This window comes from Hyperoodon ampullatus (genome assembly GCF_949752795.1).
Source record: "Hyperoodon ampullatus genome assembly, chromosome: 13".
In the NCBI taxonomy this organism is placed as follows: domain Eukaryota; kingdom Metazoa; phylum Chordata; class Mammalia; order Artiodactyla; family Ziphiidae; genus Hyperoodon; species Hyperoodon ampullatus.
In genome coordinates, this window is record NC_136926.1 from 35,624,561 (window position 1) to 35,641,786 (window position 17,226).

General features: G+C 37.6%; 1 protein-coding gene across 16 annotated transcripts in view; it reads left to right on the plus strand.

Annotated features, from left to right (window-relative positions):
• Positions 1-17,226, plus strand: part of DLGAP1 (DLG associated protein 1) — a gene marked incomplete at both ends in the record, with an annotated part of 320,951 nt that overhangs the window by 125,953 nt on the left and 177,772 nt on the right. The gene's annotated exons all lie outside the window — the stretch shown is intronic.

Sequence of the window (17,226 nt, forward strand, 5' to 3'; positions counted from 1 at the left end):
CCAACCTGTCCTCCATTTCTATGAATTTGTCATCTCAAGATGGTTATGTAAGTGGAATCATATAGTATGTAACCTTTGGGGAATTACTTTTATTGCTCAGCATTATTCTCTGGGGATTCATCCAGGCTGTGCCAAGTAGTCTCGCATGGTATGGATGTACCACAGTTTGTTTAGCCATTCAACTGTTGAAGGACATCTGTTCCCAATTTATTATGATTAAAGCTGCTGCAACATTCCTGTGGAGGTTTTTCAGTGAACCGAGGCTTCATTTCTCTAAGATTAATTTCCAGAAGTACAATGGCTGGTCATGTAATAGTTGCCTGTTTCATTTTTTAAGGAGCTGTCATATTATTTTTTAGAGTGGCTGCACCATTTTACATTCCCACCAGCAATCCATGAGTGATTCTGTTTCTCTAAATCCTCATCAACATTTATGGTCATTATCTTTTCCATTTAGCCATTCTGATAGATGTGTAATGGTATCTCATTGTGGATTTCATTTGAGTTTCCCCAGTGGCTAATGATGTTGAATATTTTTTCATGTGCTTATTTGTGAAACATCTCTTCCCATCTTTTGGCCATTTTCGAAATGGATTTTTTTTGGGGGGGTAGGTTTTAAAGGTACTTTATTTATAGAAGCCACTAGTTCTTTGTCACATGTGTGATATTCAGATATCTTCTCCAGTGTCTAGCTCGTTTTTTTCATCTTCTTAATAGGAAAGAGGAAAAGCTTTTGATGAAGTCAAATTTATCAAAATTTATCAAAATTTATCAAGTTTCCCTTTTATGGATCATTCTTCGTGTCAAATCTAAGAACCTAGTTTAGAATCCCAAAGATTTTCTTTAAGTTTTTTCTGAAAGTCTATTTTACATTGAAGTCCATGATCCATTTTTAGTTTATCCTTGTACAAGGTGTGAGACTTAAAGTTCATTTCGCTTGTGTATGGATGTTTACTCCAATATCACTTATGAAAAAGCCATCTTTTCTCCATGAATTGCATTTGCACTTTTCTCAATAATCAGTTGAGCATATTCGTGTGGGTTTAGTTCTAGATTCTCCATCCTGTTCCATTGATCTGCGTGTCTATCCCCCCACTAACACCACACAGCTTTGATTACTATAACTATATAGTAAGTCTTTAAATTGAGTAGAGTGAATCCTCCCACTTTTTCAAAATTATTTTAGCTATTCTAGTTACTTTGACTTTCCATGTAAATTTTAGAATAGTCTACTTCTATAAAAATATGTGATTTTGATAAGAAATGCATTAAACTTGCATATCAATTTGGGGAAAATTGACACTTTTAATATGTTGAGTATTCCAACTCATAAACATGGTATGCATCTCCATTTATCTAGCTCTTCTTTGATTTCTTTCATCACTGTTGCATAGTTTTCAGTATACAAGTCCTGCATATGTTTTGTTTATGACATGTAATTAGATTACAACTAAGTATTTTTTAAGTGATTTTTTTTAAAGGAGGCAACACTCGGGTTTTTTGGGGTTTTTTTAAAATTTATTTTTGGCTGCATTGGGTCTTCATTGCTGCACATGGGCCTTTTCTCTAGTTGTGGTGAAAGGGGGCTACTCTTTGTTGCAGTGCGCAGGCTCCTCATTGCGGTGGCTTCTCTTGTAGCAGAGCACAGACTCTAGGCACGTGGGCTTCAGTAGTTGCAGCTCACGGACTCAGTAGTTGTGACTCGCACGCTGTAGAGCACAGGCTCAGTAGTTGTAGCACATGGGCTTAGTTGCTCCGTGGCACGTGGGATCTTCCTGGACCAGGGCTCAAACCCGTGTCTCCTGAATTGGCAGGTGGATTCTTAACCACTGCGCCACCAGGGAAGTCCCTTTAAGTGATTATAAATGGTGTTGCATATCTAATTTCAGTGTCCATGTCTTCATGCTGGTATACAGAAATACAGTTGATTTTTGTATAATCTTATATCCTGTGACTTTGCTGAATTGCTAGTTCAGGAATTTTTTGCAGATTCCTTGGGATTTTCTATGTTGGCAATCGTGTCACCTACAAATAGGGACAGTTTTATTTCTTCCTTCCCAATCTGTATGCTTTTTGTTTCCTTATTGCACTGGCTAGGACTTCTAGCACGATGTTGAATAAGAGCGGTGAGAATGGACGTCCCTGCCTTGTTGTTAGCTGTAGGTTTTTTGTAGATAATCTTTAACAAATTGAGGAAGTTCCCTTCTATTTCTATTTTTCTGAGAGCTTTTATTATTAAGAATGATTTGTTGAATTTTGTCAAATGCATTTTCTGCATCAATCGATAAGATCATGTAATTTTTCTTCTTTAGCCTATTAATATGGTATTACATTGATTGATTTTCAAATTTTGAACGAGCCTTGCATCTCTGCAAGTGGAATATCCCATCCAAGTAGAATAAACTATTACATATTGGGGAATTATCTTGTAACCTAATGTAAACATGACTCCTAGACATTCAGGGCTGCTGCTAGCCTATGTAGTACTTTTGCACAAATTAGAAAAAGGTGTCCCTTCCTCAAATAAAGAATATGGCCAACTACCTAAGCCCAACTTAGAGCCAAAACTAGGTAACTGCCACAAATAAGAAGAAAACACTTAAAGCCCTGAAAATTTAGTTTCCATCTAAAGGAACTCAGATATAATTGTAGAATCATTATTGGTAATATTTTAGGAACCATGGGAAAAATGCCAAGAAAAAAGTAAATATTATCTCAGTTTTTCCAACGAGAGGATTCTAAAAATTGAAAATAATTAATCTAACGTAAATCCTTGGGGAGATTTCAGAATGAATTTTTAAACAGATGGTTTGTGATGATTTAGAAAATAGGGAGCCAGCATAGATTTACTAAAAAGGAATATATAGGACTGCCTATATTTTCCTCTCTAAAATGGTTGAGACATATCAGAGGAATGTAACTGCATTTAGGATAGCATTTAAAACATTTAAAGAGTAGATCCCAATAGGCTTACAGGCAAAAATTGAAATCAGAGAAACATGGGCTGGGAAATAGAGGTATATGATAAACAGCCTAACAGCAAAGACTGTATTGTTAATGGACTGAGCCAACTCAAAAGATCATGGATTTGCCCAGTCCTAGTCAATAATTTTACAGGTGATTAGGTAAGAAAATACATGGCATGCTTATGGGGAAGGCACAAGGTAGTTAAGACTACAGAAATGAGATAGATCGAGCTTCTAATTCTAAGTTTATAAACTCATCAGCCTCAGTTTCCTCATCTATAAAATAGGAATAATAATGCTTCATAACTGTTATAATGATTCATAATATTGGTGTGCTAACTAAATAAGATATTATAGGTAAAGCATAGAACCTTGTAGCTCTCACGGATTTGGGGTTTTGTTATGTTTGCTTCTGTTATCACATTTGCTGGTGACACAACTGGCAAGAATAGCTGATATATTGTGTATATTGTATGGGGATGACAGGATTAGCCTTTGGTTTCAATTTCACAGGAACAAAAGAGTCAAAAATCGTAATGACTTAACGTCTTTTGAGGTGAAGATCTAAAAGTTGCCCAAAGGGAGTTTATCAGAAGCTAGCAGCGTGACTATATGCCAAACTATCCAAAGCTTTCTCAGACTGCACCCCAAGATGATTTTCTACAGAACAGACAGTAATAGCCATTCTGTATTCCACACTTGTCAGTCTATATTTGAAAGGCTGAGTTTGGTTCTAGATGCTCTGTTGTCAAAGAGAAAGTAACAAATTGGACCAAGCTTAGGGACGAGTCATCAAGTTAACGGAGATCCTACAAATCTTGACCTAAGAGAACCAGATAAAGGGGGCGTGTCACCAGGAGGCTTAGCTGGGGCACGACAGCTGTGTTCTAATCAGTTGAAGACTGTTAACACGGAAGACATGTCTTCTTTGAGATCTTTTGATATGCCCGTAGTGAGTGTAGACACAGAGCATTTGACAATGAGGAATAGAAGAAAACCAACATTAAAAGAATTATTTAAGACTCTGTCTTTAGTTGCTTTTTTGTCTTCCAAAAGTTAAGTCAGGATATGAAGCACTTTATGAAAAATCTATCAAAGTACTTTCACACAGGCTTCAACGGCTCCAATGTGTCAATGTCAACCTACATCTGTGTAAGTACATCTGTTCTGCCCTGACACTTTTTAAATTGAAAGAAACACTCTGCCTTCAGCTCAAAGCAGCATTTACAGCCCTCCTAAGGATTATCACTGTGGGCTCTTTACTAACTAGTACATTTCAACTGTCATCCCATCTTCCTTGGTGATGACATTATTTCTTTCCTTAACCAGTTCATAAACTGACACTCCTGTCAACAGTCTTTCTGCAATCTCTAACTGCTTATAGAATCATTTTCCAGGATGTCTTAATCATGGCAATAGCATTTATTCTCAATAATACTGTACCAAGTTTTAATTATATTACTGTTTTGCAATCACTAGAGCAGTACAATTATACTCAGATTTATTACTATACTTTCCACCAAATAATAGAAGTATCATTTTTCTGTTTTCAGCCATAGCAATAATAGTTAGTTCCTGAAATACTACTATATTATTTTGTGTCCCAGAAATTTACCATAAATGATCAACAGAGTGTCTTTTTTTTTTTTTTTTTTTTTTTGCGGTACGCGGGCCTCTCACTGTTGTGGCCTCTCCCGTTGCGGAGCACAGGCTCTGGACGCGCAGGCTCAGCGGCCATGGCTCACGGGCCCAGCCACTCCGCGGCACGTGGAATCTTCCCGGACCGGGGCACGAACCCGTGTCCCCTGCATCGGCAGGAGGACTCTCAACCACTGTGCCACGAGGGAAGCCCCAGAGTGTCTTTTCAGGGGAAAAAAGTGACAGTTTGTTTCCATTATGTTGGTCCCCAAATTTGTTGGTAGCTTAATTGCTGATAAATGAAATAGAAGAGGTTAAATACTTCTGATAAAGTGAGATTTCTACTTTGGAGCATATACTCAAAAGAATTGAAAGCGGGGACTCAAACAGCTATTTGTACACTTAGGATTATAGCAGTGTTATTCGTAATAGCTAACAGGTGGAAGCAATCCAAGTATCTGTTGATGGATGAATGGATAAACAAAACATGGCATATATATATACATATATATATATATATATATATATATATGTGATGGAATATTATTAAGTAACATTAAAACAAGGAAATTCTGACCCATGCTGCAACATGGATGAACCTTGAAGACATTATGCTAAGCAAAACAAGCCAGACAAAACACTGTCTGATTCTACTTATGTGAGGTACTTAGAGCCATCAGACTCATAGAGACAGAAAGTAAAGTGGTCACTGCCAGGGAAGGAAGGGTGGGGAGTTAGTGTTTAATGGGTACAGAGTTTCAGTTTGGGATGATGAAAATGTTTTGTGGTTGGAGGAAGGCGGTAACTGCACAACACTGTGAGTGTTCTTAATGCCACTTAAAAATGGTTGGAATGGTGGATTTTATGTTATGTGTATTTGCCACGATAAGAGAGAGAGAGAGATGCTTATTATGCAGTAAATTCTCCAAGCTCTATCTCTATTTTAAACAAGAAATAAGTGTGGCTTGCCCAGTACCATGGAATTAACTGAGATTTGAAGCCAGGTTCATAGCACACAGAGCCAAGTTTGGCAGCACAAGCTCCCTGCTGTGAAACTGCTTGTACTAAGGGCAGCTACTCCTCCACAACAAATCTCATTTCTCTCTGAATTATTTTAATTGATTTAGTGATCATTTTGGTCCTAAGCCAACTAAAGGGAAGAGAATTGCAGGAATTATTTTGAGGTAATATGTAAGAATTGCTTTTGTAAAACTGGTTACCCTGGAGCAGAGAAAAACAGAGAAGCCCCACTACTGAGCTGCAGCTGTTATTCATTTCTAGGGGGGGATCTGCCCACATGGATATGTAGCGTGTGTACTCAGGGGGCGCAGACATCCCTGGATGCTAAAAGCATGCTGTAGCCCCCAAATTCCTTCATGGGGATCTTTGGAAACAATTCTTTGTGTACTAAGTGCTGTATCCTCAGCCAGCCATCAATAAAACTCTGCTGGGCATATCTGAGTATTAAGCAAGGTTCTTTCCTTATTGCTACCGAAGAGAGAAACAAATTCCCTTGGGCCTGACTCTAGTCTATATATCATGGTGAGAGGCGTCACCATCCTGCTTTCTGTCACCCAAGAACGGAACTCCACAGGTCATCCCTCAGGACCTACACACCCCTGGCGAGCCTTCACCTTCCATGGTGCCCTGATTCTCTTCAGGTTCTCATCAGGGTCTTATTGGGGGTCTTGTCATAATGCCTTGGGAGGCTTCAGACCCCATCACCCCTCTCCTCTCACACTTATTCGACAAATATTTAAGGAGGTCTAATATATGCCGGTCACTGTGCTGGGCTTTGGGAATGCAGTGATGGATTACAAATAATCCCATGACCCCAGATGTGGTCGCTGTCTTCAGGAACCCACAGTTTTATGGGGGAGACTGGCCAGCAGGCAATTATGACTTCAATAAACCTCCGACGAGAGCAGGCTCAGCCCTGTTCACCCCAGCATCCTGGGTATCAGCCATCCCGAGCACTGTCCTGCACCCTGTGCCTCCAAGCCTTTGCTCCCTGGGTCTGGAATGCCTTCTGTCTGGCTCACTTTTACCTAGTGACAATCTACCAGAGTCTAACTCCAAGCCGTCTTCTCTCCAAAGCTCTTCCTAAGGCCTCCACTCCAAAAGAGTCTCCGTTTCCTCCCCTCTTTTTTTTTTTTTTTGGAGCACAGGCTCCGGACGTGCAGGCTCAGCGGCCATGGCTCACGGGCCCAGCCACTCCGTGGCATGTGGGATCTTCCCAGACCGGGGCACGAACCCTGCATCGGCAGGCGGACTCTCAACCACTGAGCCACCAGGGAAGCCCTCCTACCCTCTTCCTGAACATCTATTAAAAGCACAGCTCAGATTCTCTTGAAGTTTTGCATATTTGTCTCTGTCTGGAGACTGACGTTATCTAAGGCAGGAATCTTGTGTCCTCCATAGCATCTATCTAGCACAAGCATTACGAATAGTTGGCATTTGATTCGTATTGTTTTAAATCTAATGTTGCACAGTCTAGAGAATTTAGGGGAAAGAATGTTTGAATTCCAAGTGTCAGAAGAGTCTAAATGTGATAGATAAACATACTTGGCACACTGGAAGAATTACATTTTATGTTGAAAATTTACGTGGCTGATGAATTATTGTGAAAAGAGCTGCACCTTTATTTTGCACAAGACCCACTTTATAACTAAAATGAATTATCCCAGCTTATAGCAGATGGCTTTGCAGAGACTTAGCCTGCGGCTCTTTGATAATCTTCCCAGTAGAACAAGTCAACAATCCCAACCCTTATCGGTTTTTTACTACAGAGCGAAGCTAATGGAGCAAAGAGAAATCCCCAAGATTATTTCCTCATCTCCCTTTTACTGCACCCTGGACTTCTAAGAGATAGCAAGGTCCAGAACACTTGACAATGCCATGTGTCCCAGAAATAAGGCTGACATTCATCCCCCATATCAAGCATTTATGGAAGAAGAACAACAAAGAATATAGCAAGGGACCTATAGGAGTTTGTTCCTTCAGTTTGTATCTTAAACTATAAAAGTTACCCCTGTGTCTAAGCTGTGCTCTTCTGATAGGGCTAATCAGATAGTAAAGTGGATTGCTTTATGAATTTACAATTCTAAGAAATAGAAGGAAAATGAAACGTTTAGGGAACAACATGGTGTTGTAAAAGAAGTTTGAAAAAAGGACTCTATGTGGCTAGCAATGAATCAGTCTGTTTTTCTGGGAATGTCTTAACTTCTTTTTTGAACGATGGTTTTTCTGTGTATAGATTTCTTTGTTGACAATCTTTATCTTTCAGCACTTTGAATATTTCATCTCAATGCCTTCTAGCGTCCATAGTTTATGACGAGAAGTCCGCTTTTAATCTTATTGATGATTCCTTGTAAGTGGTGAGTCATTTCTTTCTGCTTTCAAGATTTCCTCATTGTCTTTGCCTTCTGACGCTATGACAAGGATATGGTTAGGTGTGGATCTCATTGAGTTTATAGTATTTTAAGTGTTTTAGGTGCTTAAGTGCTTCTTAGTTATGTAGATTAGTGTTTTCATCAAATTTGGGAAGTTTTTGACCACTAATTCTTCAAATATATTTTCTACCTCTCCTTCTGGAACTCCAGTTACATGTATGTTGATGTGTTTGATGGTGTCCCATAAGTCTTTGAAACTGTTTATTTTTCTTTATTCTTTTTCTGTTTCTCAGGCTGCATAATCTCTCTTCAGGTTTGATTCTTCTTCGAGGGGCTTGCTGTGAGCCCCTTGAGTAAATTTTTCATTTTAGTTATTATTATGTAGTTATTACTAGGAATGAGAATTTATTACTTATTTATTTCATTTCAGAAAATAATTATTTTCAACTCCAAAATTTATTGATTATTCTTTTTGTTATAGCTCTCTCTTTATTGATAGTCTCAATTTGGTCATACATAGTTGTCATGCTTTTCTTTAAATCTTTACGCATAGTGCCTTTAGTTCTTTGAAAATATTTATAACTGATTTAAGGTCTTTGTCTATTAAGTCCAACATCTGGCTCCCTTCAAGGACATTTTTTATTAGCTGCTTTTTCTCTGTATTTGATCCATAATTTCTCGTTTGTTTGCAGGTCACATTATTTTTTGTGGAAAATCGTACATTTTAGATATTCTATCAACTCTTGAACCAGATATTCCCCAATTCCTTTTTATTTAAATCTTTATATTGAAAAATAAAACACATATACAAAAATCACACAAAATACATGACTTAATGAATTATCATAAGGCAAATACCCTTGAAACTACCATCCAGGTCAAGTGTCTCCCTCTCCTAAAAAGTAGCCACTATCCGGACTTTTATGATAATCATTACCTTGTCTTTGTTTATGGTTTTATCGTCCAAAGTATCCTTCCTTTAATACTATACTTCATGTTTCCCACTTCCTGAATTTGATATATATTTTGAGTTTCTTAATCTACAAATTTCCCCCTCCATCCTTTCTCTCCCTCCCACCCCAGTTTATTTTATTCATTTTGTTTGTTTGTTCTACCTTGCTACTGCTTATTCTTTAGCAACTTTCCTGGACTAGCTCTTTAGATTCTGGATTCCCTACAACATATATCTACTGACTTCTCTGCTTCCTTTTTTTAAATTCTTGCTTTTATTTTTAAACCTGGCTTCCTTGGGTTCACCCTGGGGTCATCATAGTTTAGTGATCAGCCAGTGCTTGGTCAGAATATTTTCTAAATACTTTAAACCAATAAGTCTTCCACCTTTTGCCAATGGCATCTGTCTATGAAGGCACACTTTCAAATTTCAGGAAGTTTACAAATCAGCCTTAGCTTTCAATTCCTGCTTATGCAGGGTTTCAAGGTCAGCCACAGGTGAGTGACCAAAGTCCTTTCTTTTCTTAGGTCTTTTCTGGGCATGTGCACAGCCTTGTGCATACATGAAGCCTTCTAGGTTCTTAAGCAGCACATCAAAACTTTTAAATATCCTCTATAGCCATCAAATTTTCCAGGTCTTTCTTTTAAATTTTGGGCCTTGCTCTTGTTTTGCTCCAACTGAACCTCAGGTAGCTACGATGTTAGCAATTTCAGCCAATTACTACTGTTTTGGGTAACAACCTGGGATAGGGGTTTTTCCACAGAATTGAGCTCCCAGTCAGATCAAATAGTATCAACACTCTGGGGATGGGGCTTTTCCAGGGAGGTGAGAGACCAGTCAAAACATCACCATGCACTGAAGATGATGCTTTCAACTGAGCTCCGTGAGGTGCATCCCCTGTGTTGGTTTTGAGGCTTCCGTGGTGTGTGGCTGCTATGCCAAGGAGCTGAGGAGCATGGGAATGGGGGTATCTACATTCAGTACTTTTTCTTGCATAAATAATTTTCAGTTTGTTCTCTGAGTTCCATTTCCAGAGTTCTGTAATGGTTGATGTTGCCAGTAGTTCTGCAATTGCTTTTGTGTAGAATAGGACTCACTGAGGTCCTTCCTCTGTCATTCCAGAAGTCCCACCTCATATGTGAAGTTTCTTGCTCTGTTATCTTGAATAATATTTTCCTATAAACCTTTATGGTCATGATAATTGATAAAACCTATGCCAACACAAAAATTTGAACATGATTGTTCATACCGGCATAATTCATAAAAGCCAAAAAGTGGAAACAAACCAAGTGTCTGTCAACTGATGAATGGACAAATTAAGGTATAAATCCATGCCATGAAATATTATTCAGCCATAAAAAGGAATGAAGTACTGATACATGCTACAACATGGATGAACCTTGAAAACATCATGATAAGTGAAAGAAGCCAGTGGGAAAAAGCCACAGATTATATGATTCCATATGTATCAAATGTCCTGAACAGACAAAGACATAGAGACAAGAGGTAGATTAGTGGTTTCCAAGGGTTAGTAGTAAGGAGGAATAGAGAGAGACTAGTAATGGGTACAGGAATGTGGACAGGAAGGGGGAATGAAAACATTCTAAAATTAGTGGTTACGGTTGCACAACTCTGTGAATATACTAAAAACCACTGAACTGTACCTGTTAAAAGGGTGAATTTTATGGTGTATGAATTTTATCGCAATAAAGCTTTTTAAAATCCTTTGTAGGGTCTTTAGCTATAAGTAAGAGAATTTTGAAATTTTGGAAACTATTTCAGGTCTAGAGTAGTGATCAACTGAGTTCCCCTCTCATTCATTTATGTTTTCATTCATCGATTTCATGGGGTGATTCATGTGCAGTGCCTGGCATAAAGGAAGCACTCAAGTAGGTGTTCGTCATCATTAGTCACTTTAAAAATGTAAGGGCTAGTGTACCACTGCGTAACAAAATGAATGAAATACTGACTCCACCTTCTAAGAACTCAAAAATCTAAGGAGTACACAGACATGTAAACAAAAAACTACAACAATGGGAAAAGTGTGTGGCAGAGAAATATAAAAGACACTACAGGAGTACAGATGGAGAAGTAGTTTATTTAGTCAGGGAGAACAAAGGAGGCTTTCTAAAGAGAACTGACTAGAATCCCATTAGACTCAGTGATCTGGAATCATGATTCCAGATTCTCCCAGCAAGAGGTGCTCTAACACCTAGTGACCTGATAAATGAGTTGAAGTAAGAGTTCTGTGGGTAGAAAGTGGAGGAAGAAGTGTATTCCAAGCAAAAAACAAAAACAAAAAACCAGCATGTGCAGAGATAAAGAAGCATGAGAGTGTATGCATGGTACATGTGAGGAAGCAGCAAAAGGTGATACTAGAAAAGTAAGTACAGAGTTTAGACTTTCTCCCACTGATGAAGAGGATTCACAGAGGACTTTTAAGCAAGAGAGTGTCCTAATCACTAGCAGGAGAAGAGAGATGCACTGGAGGGGACAAGACCGGCCCTAGGGAGCCTGGTTTGGGAGGATCAAGATGAAGGCTGAACTAAGGAAGTAATGAAGCAAGAAGGGTGAGGAAGATGTGGAGGAAAGGAATTGTAAGTGTAACCAGGAAGTAAAACTGAGAAAATTTGATCATCAACTGGATTTGGACAGTTAAGAGGGAAACAGGATAAACACCCGGATATTTGGTTTGGTTGACAGGATAGATTTCAATGCCATTCATCTCAATGTGGAATAAGTAAAAAGGAGCAAATTTGAGGGAAAAGGTAACATGTTCATTTGGGGGTTGTGATGAGTATTTGATACATGTGGAACACCTGGGTAGAAATGCACAGTTAATTGGAAGTTTAGTTTTGAAGTTTAAGAGCTATGGGCTACAAATAGATCTGTGAGTTGTCAGGATAAAGTTAGTAGTAGAAGCCACTGAGCAAATGAGGTTGTCCAAGGAGAGAATGTAGAAAAAATGAGAATATAAAGAACTGTAAATTCTTAGAGAATAAGAACCTTTGAGGGCAAGGGAGAGGAATAGGAACCCCCATGTGAGTGCAGGCAAGATTCCCCAAGAAATAGGAGATGGCAAGAGAATACAGAAGTCAGGGAAAGACCAAGTTTCCATCTCAAGTACCTTGAACACGACATAACTTCTCGAAACCATGGTTTCCTTATCTGTAGGTTGGTATTAATAATAACTAAGTGGTTTGTAAATGGTAATAAATGTCAGCTATTATTATAAAGTAGAAATAACTCAAGAGTCCAGAGCTGCTTAAGTGAACAACTTGAATGCAGCTTATACTTTCAGAAAGACTATAAAGGCATCACACATGAAGTTGCTGAGAAGAAAGCTGGGCTCGGTTTTACCAAAGCAGGTTGACCAAAAGAACACCCTGCATTAGATTCCCCAAAACTAGTAACTGAGCAGTGTCACCCACTAAGTACCATTTTTCACACTGAGGCCCAAGGAATCAAAGCCTCTCAGTTGAAGCCATGAATGCTTGTGACAGTGAATTGATAACAGAGTCATGACCAAGGACAAAATACTTTCATCTTCAAAACAGAGCAATTGGATTAACCCCAGAGTCAATAAAATGTTTCCTCTGAGTCCTATCGAATAACCTGACATTTCAATGCTTTTATAAGTCGGAGTCAAGGCAAAGTGGGAAAAAAAAAAAGAAAAAAAAAACAGAAATTAGGATACAGATCAATCAGTAAAATGGTCCATCACCTCCAGAAATTCTCCCATTAGACTCACAGAGTCATGAAGCATTTCCTTCTCTGGAGGAAAAAAAATTCAAACCATCTGAAGTTATATTTTTTCAGCTTTATTATCCATTCTGACAAATTTGTATATATTTATATACACTATAACGTGTATATATTATAACTGACAAAATGGTATATACTTAAAGTGTACAATGTGATAGTTTGCATGTTTTTTGAAATGATTACCACAGTCAGGTTAATTATTACCTCCATCACCTCACCTTTTGTGTGAGTGTGGTGAGAATGCTTAAGTTCTACTCTCCTAGCAAATTTCAAGTACATGACACAGTATTATTCACTCTAGTTACCATGCTGTACATTAGTTCCCCAGAGCTTATTCATCTTGTGGAATTATAATTTTAGTGACATATTACAGGGTTAATCATTTTCTCTTTGGGGACATTGATTTAAAATGTTGTGTTCCGGACAGAGAAAACAGACGTGTGGTCCCCAAGGGAGAGGGTTTGGTAGAGGAGAGATGGATTGGAAGTTTGGGATTAGCAGAGGCAAACTATTATATAGAGAATGGATAAACAACAAGGTCCTACTGTATAGTACAGGGAACTATATTCAACATCCTGTGATAAACCATAATGGAAAAGAATATGAAAAAGAATATGTATATATATATATGTGTGTGTGTGTGTGTGTATATATATACACACACAAATTTATATATATATATATATATATATATAGAACTGAATCACTTTGCTGTACAGCAGAAATTAACACAACATTGTAAATCAACTATACTTCATATAGGTTATTATCACTATTCTTTTCCATTGTGGTAAATCAACTATACTCCAATAAAATTAAAATATTTTAAAACATTAAAAAAAACTATACTTCAATAAAATAAAAATTTCGTTTAAATGTTGTGATCCAAGTATTATTGCATTTTCTCTTTTTGCAGTGGCATTCTTACTGATACACTAGCCAAGTGTGTTTGTCTAGCTGCTCCACAGCCACCTAAGGGCGTCGTCCCACCTTTGGGTGCAGTTAAAGGACATGATAATGAATGGGGCTCAACCAGGCCAAAATCTCAGTTCAGCTGGGATAAGCCATGAGAGGTTAACTTAGCATAAGCAATCTGGGGAGAAAGTGAAAAATGATGGATGTCATTTGAATAGGCTAACATTGATAAATAATTAATCTTACACGAGAGCTAATATTTCTGAATAGGCACACTCCTTTCCTTCCTAGCAAATCAACTTCCTCTTGAGGTGAAAATAATCACTGCATTCTTTTTTGGAACTTCTTTCATGACTGTTTCAGCGTCAGGAGCACATGTACATACTGTACCCTTTATGTTGACAGCTGTGGGCTCTGCTCTCTAAGTGGACAAGATAAAGAGTTCATTTCCTTATATTCAGTGTATCATTGAAGAAAGCATTGTTTTATCAGGAGTGACTCACCAAAGTAGAACTATTCAATCTCTTCTGAATGATTTTTCAGTTTGGAATTTGGGAATTATGCCTTATTTCATAACAAGCAGCCAGGGTGAATGATTATTTCAATGATGCTTCATTTCTCCATCTCAGCCAGCAGACAGACACTCATTTCTCAGAACACTGGGTTTTCACTTCTTCTTTTGAATGGAGATCATTTACAAAACAGCCACCCCCAATGCTGCCCTGATAACCGCTTGGAAGAGCAGCATTTTTTATGTTGGCAATATCACTGCTCTGGGTCAGGTTACAAAATAGCCAAAGAAACACATTTGTCACCTCTCAAGTTCTATGTGAAAGTGAACTTTAGGTTATAAATGCTTCTAGCTAAGTCTCTCTTTTCCTAGAAGAAATCTCAAAGGGAAAATTTATTCTTCAGTTTATTTGTTTTTTGGCTGGGATTTTTGGCATGAGCATTTATAAAGTGGTCCATGGGGAATCTCCATAATGGCACAGGATCCAAAGGGAACATTGCTAGAACAATCAGTTTCTCTTTTGTGGTAGTAAAATACATAAGAGGTTTCCTTTTGATGTTAAATTCTAGATCTGTTCTAATTTGTCCCCTCCTTCAGTGTAGTTGCAAAAAGTGGCTGTTAATCAAATTCTCAGCTTTTAGTATAAAATTTATAGATTAATTTAGGGAAAATTTAATTTTTTTTTTTTTTTACAATATTGAGTCTTCCCTCCAGGAAATTTGTTTTCCTCTTTGATTAGGACTTGTTTATTGCCCTCCATAAATTTTTTTTTTTTTTTTGGCTGAGTTGGGTCTTCGTTGCTGCGCTCGGGCTTTCTCTAGCTCCGGTGAGCGGAGGCTACTCTTCCTTGCGGTGCGCTGGCTTCTCACTGCGGTGGCTTCTCTTGTTGCAGAGCACGGGCTCTAGGCTCGCAGGCTCAGTAGTTGTGGCACACGGGCTTAGTTCTCCGCTGCATGTGGATCTTCCTGGACCAGAGCTCGAACCCATGTCCCCTGCATTGGCAGGTGGATTCTTTTTTTTTCTTCTTCTTCTTTAACATCTTTATTGGAGTATAATTGCTTTACAATGATGTGTTAGTTTCTGCTGTATAACAAAGTGAATCAGCTATACGTATATATATCTCCCCATATCCCCTCCCTCTTGCGTCTCCCTCCCACCCTCCCTATCCCACCCCTCTAGGTGGTGACAAAGCACCGAGCTGATCTCCCTGTGCTATGCAGCTGATTCCCACTAGCTATCTATTTTACGTTTGGTAGTGTATATATGTCCATGCCACTCTCTCACTTCGTCCCAGCTTACCCTTCCCCCTCCCCGTGTCCTCAAGTCCATTCTCTACGTCTGGCAGGCAGATTCTTAACCACTGCGCCACCAGGGAAACCCTGCCCTCCATAAAGCTTTATCACTTTTTTCAAAAATTTCTGGTGCATTTCTTTTTTGTAATTTCTACTTATTTTATAATGTTTTGCCATTTTGAATGAGATTTTTAAATTAAAATTTCTACTTGGTGGTGGAAGTATATAGAAAAATTATTAATTTCTCAATTTTTACCCTGTATGTAACTATTTGGGGGATCATCTTATTAGTTCTCATAGTTTTTCAGTTGATTTTCTTTTACCTTCCAGCTAATTAATTGTATAATCTGTAAATACTCAAAGTTCACCTTTTCTTCACAATATTTATATTCGTATTTCTTTTTTTTCTAATTTCATTAGCTAGGATCTCCAGAATAATGATAAATAATAGCAGCTATATTGGGCCTACATCTGTCTCCTTATCAACTTTAATTTTTAATTGCAAGCAATATTACAGCAAAACTTTTTTAAATTTAATAATGAAAGAAAAATCGCCCTGAATCCCACATGAAAACAAACTTTAAAAATTAGTAATAAACACAGACATAGAAAACAAACTTGTGGTTACCAAAGGGGAAAGAGGAGGAGGGGGATAAATTAGGAGTTTGGGATTAAAACATACAAACTACTATACATAAAACAGATAAACAACAAGGACCTACTATATAGCACAGGGAACTGTATTCAATATCTTGTAATAATATATAATAGAAAAGAATATGAAAAAGAATAGATATATATGTATAACTGAATCACTTTGCTGTACACTTGAACCTAACACAACATTGTAAATCAACTATATTTAAGTAAAATTTTCTTTTAATTACTAAAAAAATAATTGTTTGTACATGTATAGAAAGGGTAAGGAAGGACATACACTGAGCTGCTCTGGGTAGTTCTTTCAGGGGAGTGGAATTCTGGAGCAGGAATAAGGGGAGTGGAGACCCACTTTCTGCTTTGAGCACCTATGGATAGCTTGGCTTTTTGCAAGGAGCAATTTCTACTTTTATAATTTTAAAATGCATCTGGGACACAACATTGTAAATCAACTATACTCCAATAAAATTTTTTTTAAAAAAGACTAATGTCAAATAGCAAAAATAAATAAATAAATAAATTAAATATATTGGGAAATTTATTAATACAGCTGAATAATTCTGAATTTAATATATCAAATATGAATACATTTAATAAACAGATTTATTACCTTAAGTATAAAGATATTGTATGCTAAGGCTTTTTTCATTTTGCAAAAGATATTGACTTAATAAAGAAATGTGTGTTCATAAAAAATAAAATAAAATAAAAAACGCATCTTGGAAAAAATCTGAAGAGTATAAAGTATGTAAAGACTTATCTTTGGATATCAAGATTTAGATATGCACACATTTTTAATGTCTAAAATTTAAGTTTTGTTCACTAAGTTAAATCTCAACTAAATGAGATCAAGATTAGATAGAGATAAATAGATGATAGAAAGATTGATATAGTTATAGATATATAACCACTTGCTGTTACTAGAAAGTCCAAAAACAGAAAGATGGCACAGAAAAGAATTGGGTACAAAGGAAAAGCTTGCAAATTACACAGGGCAGAAGTCCGGGGCAGGGCAGTAGCAGCTCTACTCTCCTCCCCAGGCTGCCTAGGAAAATATGATTGAGGAAATTATTTCCTGGGCTGAAAAAATTATAATTGCTCTCTGATGTCATCAGATCTCAATGATTTCCCATCAAAC